Genomic DNA, 13,634 nt, shown 5'->3' on the forward strand with positions numbered 1-13,634 from the left:
GCATTTGGGATGGTTCCACGCAAATCAATAAATGTGATACACCATATTAATAAACTCAAACACAAGGACCATACGATCATCTCTATAGATGCTGAAAAAGCATTTGATAAAGTTCAGGACTCATTCAGGGCAAAGACCCTCTATAAGTTAGGTATAGAGGGAAAGTATCTCAACATAATTAAAGCCATATATGCCAAACCCATGGCCAATATCATCCTGAATGGGCAAAAGCTGAAAGCCTTTCCTTTAAGAACAGGAACTACACAAGAATGCCCACTCTCACCACTCCTATTCAACATAGTGTTGGAAGTACTAGCCAGAGCAATCAGAGAAGAGAAGGAAATAAAGGGCATCCAGATTGGAAAAGATGAAGTCAAACTGTCCCTGTTTGCAGATGACATGATCCTATATATCGAACAGCCTGAAACCTCTACAAAAAAACTGTTGGAATTGATAAATGATTTCAGCACAGTAGCAGGATACAAAATCAACACACAAAAATCAGTAGCATTTCTTTTCTCCAATAGTGAACATGCAGAACGAGAAAGCAAGAAAGCCTGCCCATTTACAATAGCCACCAAAAAAATAAAATACTTAGGAATTGAGTTAACCAAGGAGGTGAAAAATCTCTACAATGAGAACTACAAACCAGTGCTGAGAGAAATTAGAGAGGATACAAGAAGATGGAAAGATATCCCATGCTCTTGGATTGGAAGAATCAACATAGTGAAAATGTCCATACTACCCAAAGTGATATACAAATTCAATGCAATCCCCATAAAAATTCCAAAGACATTTTTCTTAGAAATGGAAAAAACTATCCAGACATTTATATGGAACAATAAAAGACCATGCATAGCCAAAGCAATGCTGAGCAAAAAAAATAAAGCTGGAGGCATAACACTACCTGACTTTAAGCTATACTACAAAGCTATAATAACCAAAACAGTATGGTACTGGCATAAAAACAGACACACTGACCAATGGAATAGTATACATATACTTCATAACTTTCACAAAGATTAAATCAAACTGGACCTAAATGTAAAATATAAAGCTATGACATTTTTGTAGAAAATAGAGAAAAAATCTAGGTGACCATAGGCTTAACAATGAGTTTTATAATGCAATTGGAAAAAATTGATAAGTTGAGCATTGTTAAAATAAAAAAAGAACATTCTGCTCTATGAAAGAAACTGTTAGTAGAATAAAAAACAAAGCCTCAAACCAGAATAAAATATTTGAAAACATGTATCTGATAAAATACTCATATCTAAAATATATAAAGAACTCTCACAACTCCAATAATAAGAAAGAAACTCAATTAAGTAAAGGGTAAAATATGTAATCAGACACTACACCAAAGAAAATATATTGATGGAAAATAAGCATATTAAGATGCTCAATGTTATATGTCATTACAAAAGTACAAAATAAAACAATAATGAGATATAACTAAACAATTATTAGAATGGCTAAAATTTTTTTAAAAAGACAACAACAACTGCTGGTGAGAATGTGGAGCAACTGGAATGCTCAATCAACACCGGTGGGAAGGCAAAATAGTACAATTATTTTGGAGAACAATTTGCAGGTTATTACAAAGTTAATCATATTTTATCAAGTAAGTAAGCAATTGTGCTTCCAGATAGTTAATGAACTGATTTGAAAACATATATTCAGAAACACCTGCATGTGGATGTTTATAGCACTGTAATTCATAATTGCAAAAATTTGAAGCAACCAAGATGTCTTTTAATAAGTGATTGAATAAACTTTGGTATATCCATATAATGGAATGCTATTTAGTGATAAAAATAAATTAGCTATCAAGTGAGGAAAGACATGGATGAATCTTAACGGCATACTGCTAAGTGAAAAAAGCCTGTATGAAAGGGCTGAATCCTTTTTTACTTCAAGTATATGACATTTCAGAAATGACAAAAATAAAAAGACAGTAAAAAAGACCAGTGGTTGTCAGGGGTTTGGAAGAGGGTAGAAATGTTGAGTAGGAGCACAGGAGATTTTCTTAAGAAAATAAAACTGCTCTGTATAACACTATAGCTGTGGATTTATTACATTCTATATTAATCAAAACACAAAGAAGGTGACAGAACAAAGGATGAACCTTAAAGTATGTAAATACTTTAAAAATCATGGTTTCTGGCCCAGTGTATAAGAAGCATAGAAGTCATTATTCCCATCATACTACATGAAAAAAAGCTGAACAAACTAAAAAACACAAAAGGTTTAACATATGCGTAATGGAGATGCTAGAACGAAAAGAGAAACAGAAAGAAAAAGAAAAAAATTTATGATAGATGCCAAACCACAGAGCCGTGAAGGCCAGAGAATACCAAGAAAGATAAATGAGAAAAAGAAATAGACCTAAGCATATCTTGTATTCAAACTGAAGAAAACTTTAAAAAAAAAGAAAAAGAAAGACAAAAAGCTTGAATGAAAACAGAGGGCAAGCAATATGAGAGGAGTGAAATATTTAAAGTCTTGAAAAGAACCCCACTAACTAGAATTTTGTATACAGTGAAATTAACATTTTACAGAGAGTAAGAAATAAAGACTTTATCAGATAAACAAAAACAGAGAATTTGTTGACAGTAGACCTGCCTTGCAAGAAATATTAAATTAAAATTTTCAGAGAGAAGGGAAATTGTATCGTTCAGAAACTGAGATCTATATAATGAAAGGAACAGCATTATAGAAGAAATACATGGAGATAAAAATAAATCTTTCATTTTTTGTCTTGTTAATTGGTCTAATGAATAGCAATTTGTTCAACATAATAACAGCAAGAATATATTGGGCGATGAAAGCATAGGAATTATATAAATAAATGAGAGCAGTTACATGGGATAGGAGGGAGAAATTGGCAATAATCTGTCAAATAGTACTCACACTACCCATGAAGCTGCATAGCGCTATCTGAAAGTGGACTTAGATTAGTTGTAATGTGTAGAGCAAACTACAAACCACTGGTGAGAAAAATTAAAGAGGACACAAGAAGATGGAAAGATATCCCATGCTCTTGTATTGGAAGAAGCAACATTGTGGAAATGCCCATACTACCCAAGGTGATATACAAATTCAATGCAATTCCCATCAAAATTCCAATGACATTTTTCTCAGAAATGGAAAAAACTATGCTGACATTTATAAGGAATAACAAAAGACCATGCATAGCCAAAGTAATTCTGAGCCAAAAAAATAAAGCTGGAGGCATAACACTACCTGACTTTAAACTATACTACAAAGATATAACAATCAAAACAACATGGTACTGGCATAAAAACAGACACACTCATCAATGGAATAGAATAGAGAATCCAGAAATCAACCCACACACCTACAGCCATCCGATCTTTGACAAAGGCACCAAGCCTATACACTGGGGAAGAGACTGCCTCTTCAGCAAATGATGCTGGGATAAGTGGATATCCATATGCAGGAGAATGAAACTAGATGCATAACTCTCACCATATACTAGAATCAACTCAAAATGGATTAAAGAATTAAATATACACCCTGAAACAAAAAAAACTTCTTAAAGAAAACATAGGAGAAACACTTCAGAAAGTAGAACTGAGCACAGACTTCATGAATACAACCCCAAAAGCACAGGCAACCAAAGGAAAAATAAACAAATGGGATTATATCAAACTAAAGAGCTTCTGCACAGTGAAAGAAACAAACAACTAAGTAAAAAGCAGCCAACAGAGTGGGAGAAAATATTTGCTAAATATACATATGACAAAGGATTGATATCCAGAATATACAAGGAACTCAAACAACTTTACAACATAAAAACAAGTAACCCAATTAAAAAAATGCACAACGCAGCTAAATAGGCATTTCTCAAAGGAAAATATAGGATTGGCCAACAGACATATGAAAAAATGCTCAACATCACTCAGCATTCGGGAAATTCAAATCAAAACCACAATGAGATACCATCTCATCCCAGTTAGGATGGGTAATATCCAAAAGACTGAGAATGATAAATGCTGACAATGTTGCAGAGAAAAAGGAACTCTGATATATTGTTGGTGGGACTGCAAAATGGTGCAGCCTCTATGGAAAATGGTATGGAGGTTCCTCAAACAATTGCAGATAGATCTACCATATCACCCAGCTATCCCACTGCTGGAAATATACTCAGAGAAATGGAAATCATCAAGTCGAAAGTATACCTGTTCTCCAACGTTCATTGCAGCACTCTTTACAATAGCTAAGAGTTGTAACCAGTCCAAATGTTCATCATCAGATGAGTGGATATGGAAGATGTGGTGTATCTACACAATGGAATACTACTCAGCTATAAAAAAAGAATTAAATACTGCCATTTGCAACAACATGGATGGACCCAGAAAGAATTACATTAAGTGAAACGAGTCAGGCACAGAAAGAGAAATATCACGTTCTCACTTATTTTGGGGAGCTAAAAATAAATAAATAAATACACAAACTGGGGTGGGGAGGGAAGAAGACACAACAATTAATAATTCCTTGAAGTTGATACGACAAGCAAACAGATATGAGGTTGTTCGGAGAGAGCGGGGAGAGGGAAGAGGGAGGGAGGTTTCGGTAATGGGCCACAGTAATCAACCACATTGTATATTGACAAAATAAAATAAAAAATAATAAATAAAAAAATTAATAAAGCAAGCTCTACTGCAACCACATGAAAACTTAAAAAAGGAAGTATAATTTATATGCTAAAATGGAAGATAAAATGGAATCATATCAAATGCTCAATTAAAACCAGAGAGGGCAAAAAAAAAAAAAAAAAAAAAGGAAACCAATAACAAGCAGAACAAAGAGAAAACAGGCACAAATAGAGGTGACACTCAAGTGATTGCCTCCCCACAGGTACAGCAATTTGAACATTTATCCCTGCAGATTAAAGCCTTCACAACTGCTAAAGAAACTAGGGAAGAGACAACAGCACCTGGTTTTAGCATAATAAGAAGAAAAGATGCATTCCCCTCTTCAGCCCTCTCCAAACTCCAAGCAGTGCAGTGCAGTGCAGTATGGAGAGGGTCAAAGACTGCTTGGGGTTAGGGAGAAAGAAGTGAGTGCAAGATGTTGAAAGGATCTCAGTGCTGGGTCATGGTAAAATCTAGTACTGGGCAGAACCCCACAACAACCAACCTCAAGCCAGGCTCACAGAGAGAGCATCTGGTCTCACTCCAGCACCAGGATGCAACCTGCCATCCTGGCAGGATGGGCTAGTGTTTTGACCCACATCACTGTTGGCCTACTGCAGAAGCCTCAAGACAGTAATAAACATGAGCAGAAGGCAGGCCATAGCACAGTGTCTTAGGGCTTTCCCCTGGGTTGTGCTGGTCTCAGCAGCTATGGACTTTTGATCATGTGATAAGACAGCCAGTGTAGCCATGGGATCTCTCACCCCATCTTTTCCCTAACCCCAAGCAAAAGAGGCCTTGAGTGATAGATACACTGTTCGCTTGGAGGAAAGAAAGGGAAAATAGACACTAGATCTTACCTTGGAAACAAGGGCCCGGTCCCCCACAATGAAGCGTATCTCAAGGCAGAGCCAGTAGTGCCTGAATCCAGACCAGTGATCATAGATGCAACATCTGTACCCTCCTCAAGCCCATGCAAAAACTCACAAACCCAGTAGGAGGGAGTACCCTCTTTAGACCCTCCCCTAGTCCATGCAGACCTGAACCAGGGATAAGGATGTCCTCCTTGTTGAAAAAGTAGCAACACACCTGATGGATCTTGGATGTGACTGGCACCATCTTGGACATGACCAGTGCCATTTTTACACACACTGAGCACAAAATGGCCACTATCCTTTCCCTTATGAGAAACCTCATGGTTTCTGAGAAATAGAAACTCCTCTACTTCCGTATGGGTGCAACCTTCCACCTGATTGCATCCACCAGCCTTATCTTCCACTCCAGCACCAAACTCCTCCCTGATTACATCACCCTTTCTTACAGTCTATATAAGCTCTCCCACCCCCTTGCCTGGTGCTGCTCTCCATTTTGAGTGCCACCTGGCAGATGCTTTTCCTTTAATAAAGCTTGATTGGTACCCGGCATTTCGGGTCACTTTCTTTCATTTTGGTGCCAAAAACCAGCAAGGGTCCTGGCTGGGACCTTTGGACAATCCACTCTCTTGGGCTGATTGGCCCCCTGGCCACCCTTCCCAGACCTCCCGAACTGGGTATCTCCAGGACTCTCTCCTTTTGCCATTTCAGACATACACCGTCGGCCTCAATTCAGGGTGAGTCAGTGGGTCTGTCCTATTCTCCTTGACTACTGTCTACTTGCTACAAAACCCAGGTGCCTGGCCAAGAGAACCCATCTCATGCCCTCCAGCTAAAGGAGCGTCCTCCAATAGCTGGGGGACGCTCCTCTAGATGGTTGGTGGCTCCTCTTTCAAAAGGAAGGTGCACACCAAAGAGAATGCTCTTTGGTGTTACCCTTCTTCTACTGGGACTGATCACCTCCTTTCTCATCCTCTATGTGGGATCCTCACAATCCAAACCTCCATGTTCTATGCCCTTGGGCTGTCTCCTGGCCAATTTAAACCTAAATATCTCATTTTCTTCAAGCTCTTGGCCTTCAGGGAGACATTAAACCTAAACATCTCATTTTCTACTGTAATCTCTATGCCCTTTGGGCTTTCTCCTGGCCAACAACTTGGCCTCCAGGGAGATATTAAACCCGAATGCCTCATTTTCTACTACAATCAGGTTTGGCCTAAGTACAAACTAGACAATGAATCCCAGTGGCCAGAAGATGGCACTCTCAATATAGATACTCTCAGAGACCTAGACAACTTTTGTCACCGAAATGGCAAAGTTGTAGAGATTCCTTATGTTCAAGCCTTCTTCTATCTCTGATCACGTCCTCCTCTCTGTCAAAATTGTCTTACGTCTCCAATTCTCCTAGCTTATGCCTGACCTCCTTTCTGGGCTCGATCAGTCTTTTGATCTGTCAGACCACTCTGCTCCCTGACCACCTCCTTACACTGCAGATCCTTCACCAGCCCCTCTACCTTTTCCCTCTCTTACCCACACCTGGTCTCGAGATGCTCATCCTCAACCACCCAACTCCCCTCCTTCTCCCGCTTCATCAGGTGACAACCCTGCCTCAGCTCTGGCTCCTTTATACCCCCTCAGTGAAGTGGCTGGGATGGAAGGAATTGTCTGGGTCCATATCCCCTTTCCTCTTTCCAATCTATCCCAAATTGAAAAATGACTGGGGTCTTTCAAGTCCAACCAGGACAATGTCTTAAGGAATTCAGATATCTCACTCAGTCTTATGATCTCACCTGGCATGATATTTTTATGATTCTCACTACTACTTTGTCCCCTGAAGACAGGAAGCAGATCTGGATAATGGCCCAACAACAGGCAGATGAGGTACATCTTCAAAATAACAGACAGCCCATGGGAGCTGTCACTGTCCCTCATAGTGACCCAAATTGGGACTACTAGGCCAGCCACAAGGATCAGGATCTCCAGGAGAACATGATCACACACTTGATTTCCAGCCTCCAAAAGCCTACTCACAAATCAGTCAGTTATGACAAACTTAGAGAAATCACACAGAGATCCACTGAAAATCCCAGTGAGTTCCTAACCCACCTCTCTGAGGCTTTACATAAATACACACATATAGATCCAAACTCCCCTGCAGGCATGGCCCTCTTACACTTTCATTTTATTACCCAATCATTCCCTGATATTAAAAAAAAAAAAAAAAACAGTAAAAAACTTGAGGATGGTCCAAATATGACCCAATGAGACCTCCTCAATGCTACTTTCAAGGTTTTTAACAATAGGAATGAGGAGGAGAAGAAGGATCAATACAAAAGAGATTAAGCCAGATACCAACTCCTGGCTAATGCTATCAGTGGCTCACATACTCCAAAGCTGGCTGCCTCTAAGGGCAAGCCACCCGGGAACTGCTTCACATGGAGTCAACCAGGCCACTGGGCATGGGCCTGTTCTAACCTCACGCCTCCTTCCAGGCCCTGTCCTCACTGCAGACAGCCAGGTCACTGGGGGGTTGACTGTTCCACTTGCCAGAGAGAGAGAGGCCCAGTCCCCAACCCAAAGCCTTTGACTTCATGGCTGCCCCACCAGAGCTTCTTGGATTCACCTAAGAGGAGGATTGATGATGCCCAGGGCCTGAGGCCCAAACAGAGATCACCACATGTGAGCCCAGGGTAACTCTCGTAATAGAAGGTAAGCCGATCACTTTTGTCATCAATACAGGGGCCACTTAACTCTAGCCTTCCTGAATATGCAGGACCAACAACCCTGTCCTCTATCACAATAGTAGGAGTCACGGGATGAGAATACCACCCATGGATCACTCACCCCCTTTCCTAAACCCTACATCACACCCAATTCACACACAAATTTTTAATAATGCCACAATGCTCAGCCCCCTTACTGGGATGGGACATCCTTTCCAAATTCATAGCTGCCCTTACCCTAAACACTTTAACTCCAGCTAAAATACTCCTGTTACAGACCACCCCAGACCTGGCCCCTGAAGCTTCCACCTTCCCTTTCCCCTCCGACAAGGTTAATCCCATAGCATGGGACACTTCTCCATCCATTGTTATGCACCATTCCCCTATCCTTGTTAAGTTGTGGAAACCCTCTTTGTTCTCTAAGGTCCCACAATACCCCATCACTAACAAACACCTAATATGCTTAAACCCATCATACAGAAACTCCTTTCTTCTCATCTCTTATGGCCTACCCACCCACCTTTTAAAACACCTATCCTTCCAGTTATAAAGCCTAATGGCTTAGACTGTTTAGTTCAAGACCTTAGGGCCATTAAAGTGGCTGTCTTACCCATATCCCCAATCATTTCTAACCCCTATAGTCTTCTATCCACAATCGCAACAACGACACATTTCTTCTCTGTACTTGACCTCAAAGATGCCTTTTTTCTATCCCCTTACACCCTTCCTGTCAAAACCTCTTCACCTTCACTTGGATTGATCCTCATACACGTCGTTCCCAACAACTCAACTGGATGGTACTACCTCAGGGGTTTTGGGATAGCCACCATTTCTTTGGCCAGGCCTTAGCTCAAGACTTATCTGAACTTCCTCCAAAATCTAGCACTTTAATACAATATGTGGATGGCCTCCTCCTTTGTAGCCCCTCTTATGAGAATTCACAGGCCCACACTGTTGCTCTCCTTAATTTCCTGGCCTCCAGGGGATATTGAGTGTCCCCCAGTAAGGCCCAAAATTCTTCTCCTTCAGTTACCTATTTGGGAGTCCACCTCACCCCCAACACCAGAGAAATAATGGTGCACTGCAATAGTCTAATTTCTGAACTCCCTACTCCTACCACAAAGGGTGAAATCCTTTCTTTCTTGGGGCTTACAGGGTATCTTCACCTATGGATTCCTAACTTTGGCGTGCTAGCAAAACCACTTTATGAAGCAGCCAAAGGGGATCCTGTCATTCCCTTAGATCCCACAAAGCCCATTCATTCTCCCTTCCAGCGATTAAAAGCTGCTCTTCTCGTGGCCTAGGACTATCCCTCTCATACCTATCTCATCCTTTTATCCTATATGTCACTGAAACCCAAGGATTGACATTCACAGTTTTGGGACAAGTGGCAGGAGATTTTTTCTCCCTGGTTGCATACCTCTCTAAACAACTAGACACTACAGCCCAGGGATGGGCTCCCTGTTTTCAAGTCTTGGCAGCAGCTGCCCTTATAGCACAAGAAAGCTCTAAACTAACTTTTGGACAACAAACAGTCATTAGTTCCCCCCCATCATCTTCAAGACCTTCTCAGCCATAAGGCCAAGTCAGTTCTCTCCCCTTCCCACCTACAACTTATTCACTTTACTTTCATTGAGAATTACTAGTTTTCCTTCAATCTTCCCCTTCCCTAATTCCAGCCACTCTCACTACAAAACACTCACAACCCATAGAACATAATTGTAGGGAGGCTTTAGACCTCTTTCTCAATCCCTTTCCACCATCTCCCAGCAAGCCACTGGCCTCAGCCTCTTCAAACTTATGTACGGCAGACCTTTCACTCTCACACCTCTCCCTTCCTGCTCATCACCTTTAGGCCAGTATCTTCCTATTCTTTCACTCATTATGGATCTTCTTTGGGAACAGGCCAACCTTCTATTACCTCATCCTTTCCCCACTACCCCCTCAGACTTTAAACTGAGCCCAGGACAGCAAGTGTATATTAAAACACGAATCCCAAAGCCCTTCTCACCATGTTGGGAAAGGCCTTATAACAGTATTTCTCACTACCCCCATGGCAGTAAAAGTACAAGGAAAGGCCCCATTGGTATCGCTTATCCTTGGTAAAACTAGCACCTGAGACTTTACCCAAAGAGTCTGTTAACACCAAGTCAGAGGGGTGCCACTGCTCAACCCCCAACCCAACATCTCCTTACACTTCATCCATTTTAGGACCCACAAAACTGAAAATTTGCAGGACCTCCACAATTCCCCTAATCCCAGAAGAAGGATGAACTTTCCCCCAGCGATTATCCTCTCACTCTTACAGGACTGCTTCACATCCTTCACACAAGAGCTGCTCTAAGACTGGTCATGACCCACCACCTCCAGCGTTGAAGACATCCTTGAGTGGGTAACTGAATTAGCCTGACAGGGCGTCCTCTGCATTTACACCCCTGACGAGGTTACCCTCTACTCCTTTTTCCTACCATGCACCCTCTCAACCTCTCAGCCCCTGAATGCTCACATTTTCTCTTCCTCCTGCTTCTTTTCCTAACAGAGACATATGCCACACCCTTTTCACAATGTATAGCCAAGGTCTTCGTTGGTGGAAGGACACTTTCCAACCTCCCAGGTCTACCAGCAGAATCCTCGAGGGAATCTTACAGGACACATTCACGTCCCTGACATACATTCCCACAACATGCTATGACCAGACAACTGACACATCATGTTTTTAAGGGGGAAAAAACTACTCGATAGCTCTTTCCAAAGGGGATTCTGCTGGAGTACAGTGCCCCCCCCACGATAGAAATATTTCTGCTTCACCCAAACCACTCGCCTAGGCTATAGCAATGGGGGAGGACTTCAGGACAAAACATGTCAGACCCCTGACCATGATGGGACTTATCCTTCTTCTTGGTCCCTGACTCTTTTGGTGTTTCTCTAGTTTCTTACAGGAACATATGAAGGCCTTCACCAATCAAAAGGACACTGAATTCTTCATGGGAGGAGGATATCAGCCCCTCAGAATCAGCGAACCTTCCCTAGAGGAATGCAATCTCCACATATTAAACCAATACCTCACCACCTAATTGTTTGACCCACCAACATAAATCTTTTATATTTTCATATCTTTGCCCATCTCCAGGAGGAAGTAGCTTCCAAAGAATGAGAACTTTGCCCCTTTTTCCTTCTCCCTATACTTAAAAACTGGGAATGATGGATCTTGGACATGACTGGTGCCATCTTGGATGTGACTCGTGCCATTTTACACAAACTGAGCACAAAATGGCCACCAGCCTTTCCCTTATGAGAAACTTCATGGTTTCTGAGAAATAGAAACTCCTCTACTTCCACATGGGTGCAACCTTCCACCTGATTTCATCTGCCAGCCTTATCTTCCACTCCAGCACCAAACCCCTGCCTGATTATGTCAGCCTTCCTTACAGTCTATATAAGCTCTCCCACCCCCACGCCTGGTGCTACCCTCCATTTTGAGTGCAGCCAAGCCAATTCTTTTCATTGAATAAATCATGATTGGTATCTGGCATTTTGGCTCACTTTCTTTCAACACCAACTATAGATATGTGGCAAACCTGTGCTCAGGGTCTCATCTAGTGCTGAAACCATGGCACTTGACCACAGACTTGGAAAATATAACCTGCTTAAAATCTTTGGAAAGATGGGTACAAATAAAGCCAGAATGTGAAGACTGAAATAAATACCTAATCCCTCAATGTGAAGATCTGGTTGCATGCCTCCAAGCATCAAGAGCATTCACGGAGCCATAAATTCACCAAACAAACAAAATAAGGCACCAGAGACTGATGCTATAGTGACCGAAATGTGTGATTTCTCAGACAGAGAATTCAAAGTAGATGTTATAAGGAAAATCAACAAACTTCAAGAAATACAGAGGAGTAGTTCAATAATTTATCAGAGAAACTTAACAAGGAGATTTTAAAAAAACTAAAATCCTGGAGCTGAAAAATACTGTGAACCAAAATAAAAATGCAATAGAAGTCATTGACAGAAGCATTGATCAAGCAGAAGAAGGAATTAATGAGCTCAATAATAGACTATTTGAAAATACACACATGGAGGAAAAAAACAAATGAAAAGTAAAAAGTAAAACATACAAGAAATATGGAACATTATCAAAAAAGTAAATATTTGAGTCATCAGGGTTCAGGAAGGAACTGAGAATGAGAAAGGGGAAGAAAGCTTATATTAAAAAACAATAATAGAAAACTTTAAAAGTCTAGACAAAGATACAAATATCCAGGTAGAGAACAGTCAAAGGTCACCAATCAGATTCAAGCTAAATAAGTCTACCCCAAGATATATTGTAATCAAGCTCCCAAAGATCAAAGATAAAGAGAGGATCCTCAAAGCAGCAAGAGAATAAAAGCAAATAACACGTAAGTGAGTCTCGGTTAGCCTGGTCACATAATTCTAAGCAGAAACCTTACAGGTCAGGCAGTAGTAAGATGATATATTCAACATGTTGAAGGGAAAAAATGCCCACTTAGAATATGGTATAAAACAAAACTATCCTTCAGAACTTTCCCAGACAAACAAAAGCTGAGAGAATTTATCATCACCAGACCAGTCTTAAAAAAATTCTAAAGGGAGTTTTTCAGACTAAAAGAAAAAAGAGCTAACATGTTAATGAGAGAACATCTGAAGGTATAAAACTCATTGATAAGAGTAAGTACATACACAAATCCAGAAAAATACTACATGATGTGAAAAACACTTATGTCTTTAGTAAGAAGACTAAAAACTGAAATTATTAAAACAATAACTACATTAATTTGTCAAGAGACAGGCAATGCAAAGTGAAACATCAAAAATCCCCAATGTGGGAGGGAATGGAGACAAAGTATAAAGAAGTTTTTAAGATTTTTTATCTTTGTTTGTTTGTTTTTGTTTCTTTTACTATATTAACAAAGTTTAGCTGCTATCAGCCCCAAATAAGTTGTTACAACTACAAAAAGTCTTTTGTAAGCCTCATGGTAACCACAAAGTAAAAATATGTAATAGATCCACCAAAAATAAAAATCAAGTACTCAAAACACACTATCAGTGAAAATTACCTAACTATTAATGAAGACAGCAAGAGATGCAGAAAAGAAAAAAGAATCTACAAAACAAAAAACCCACTAGAAAACAAATAACAAAATGGCAATAGTTAGACCTTACTCATCAATAATTACCTTAAATATAAATGTGTTAAATTCTGTAACTAAAAGATATAGAGTGGCTGAATGGAAAAACAAAACAAAACAAAGCAAAAACAGAAAAGGAAATACCAACCAACTGTATGCTGCTTACAAGAAACTCACCTCACCTGTAGGGACATGCATAGACTAAAAGTGAAGAAATGGAAAAAG

Source organism: Cynocephalus volans, chromosome X, assembly GCF_027409185.1.
Source record: "Cynocephalus volans isolate mCynVol1 chromosome X, mCynVol1.pri, whole genome shotgun sequence".
Classification (NCBI taxonomy): domain Eukaryota; kingdom Metazoa; phylum Chordata; class Mammalia; order Dermoptera; family Cynocephalidae; genus Cynocephalus; species Cynocephalus volans.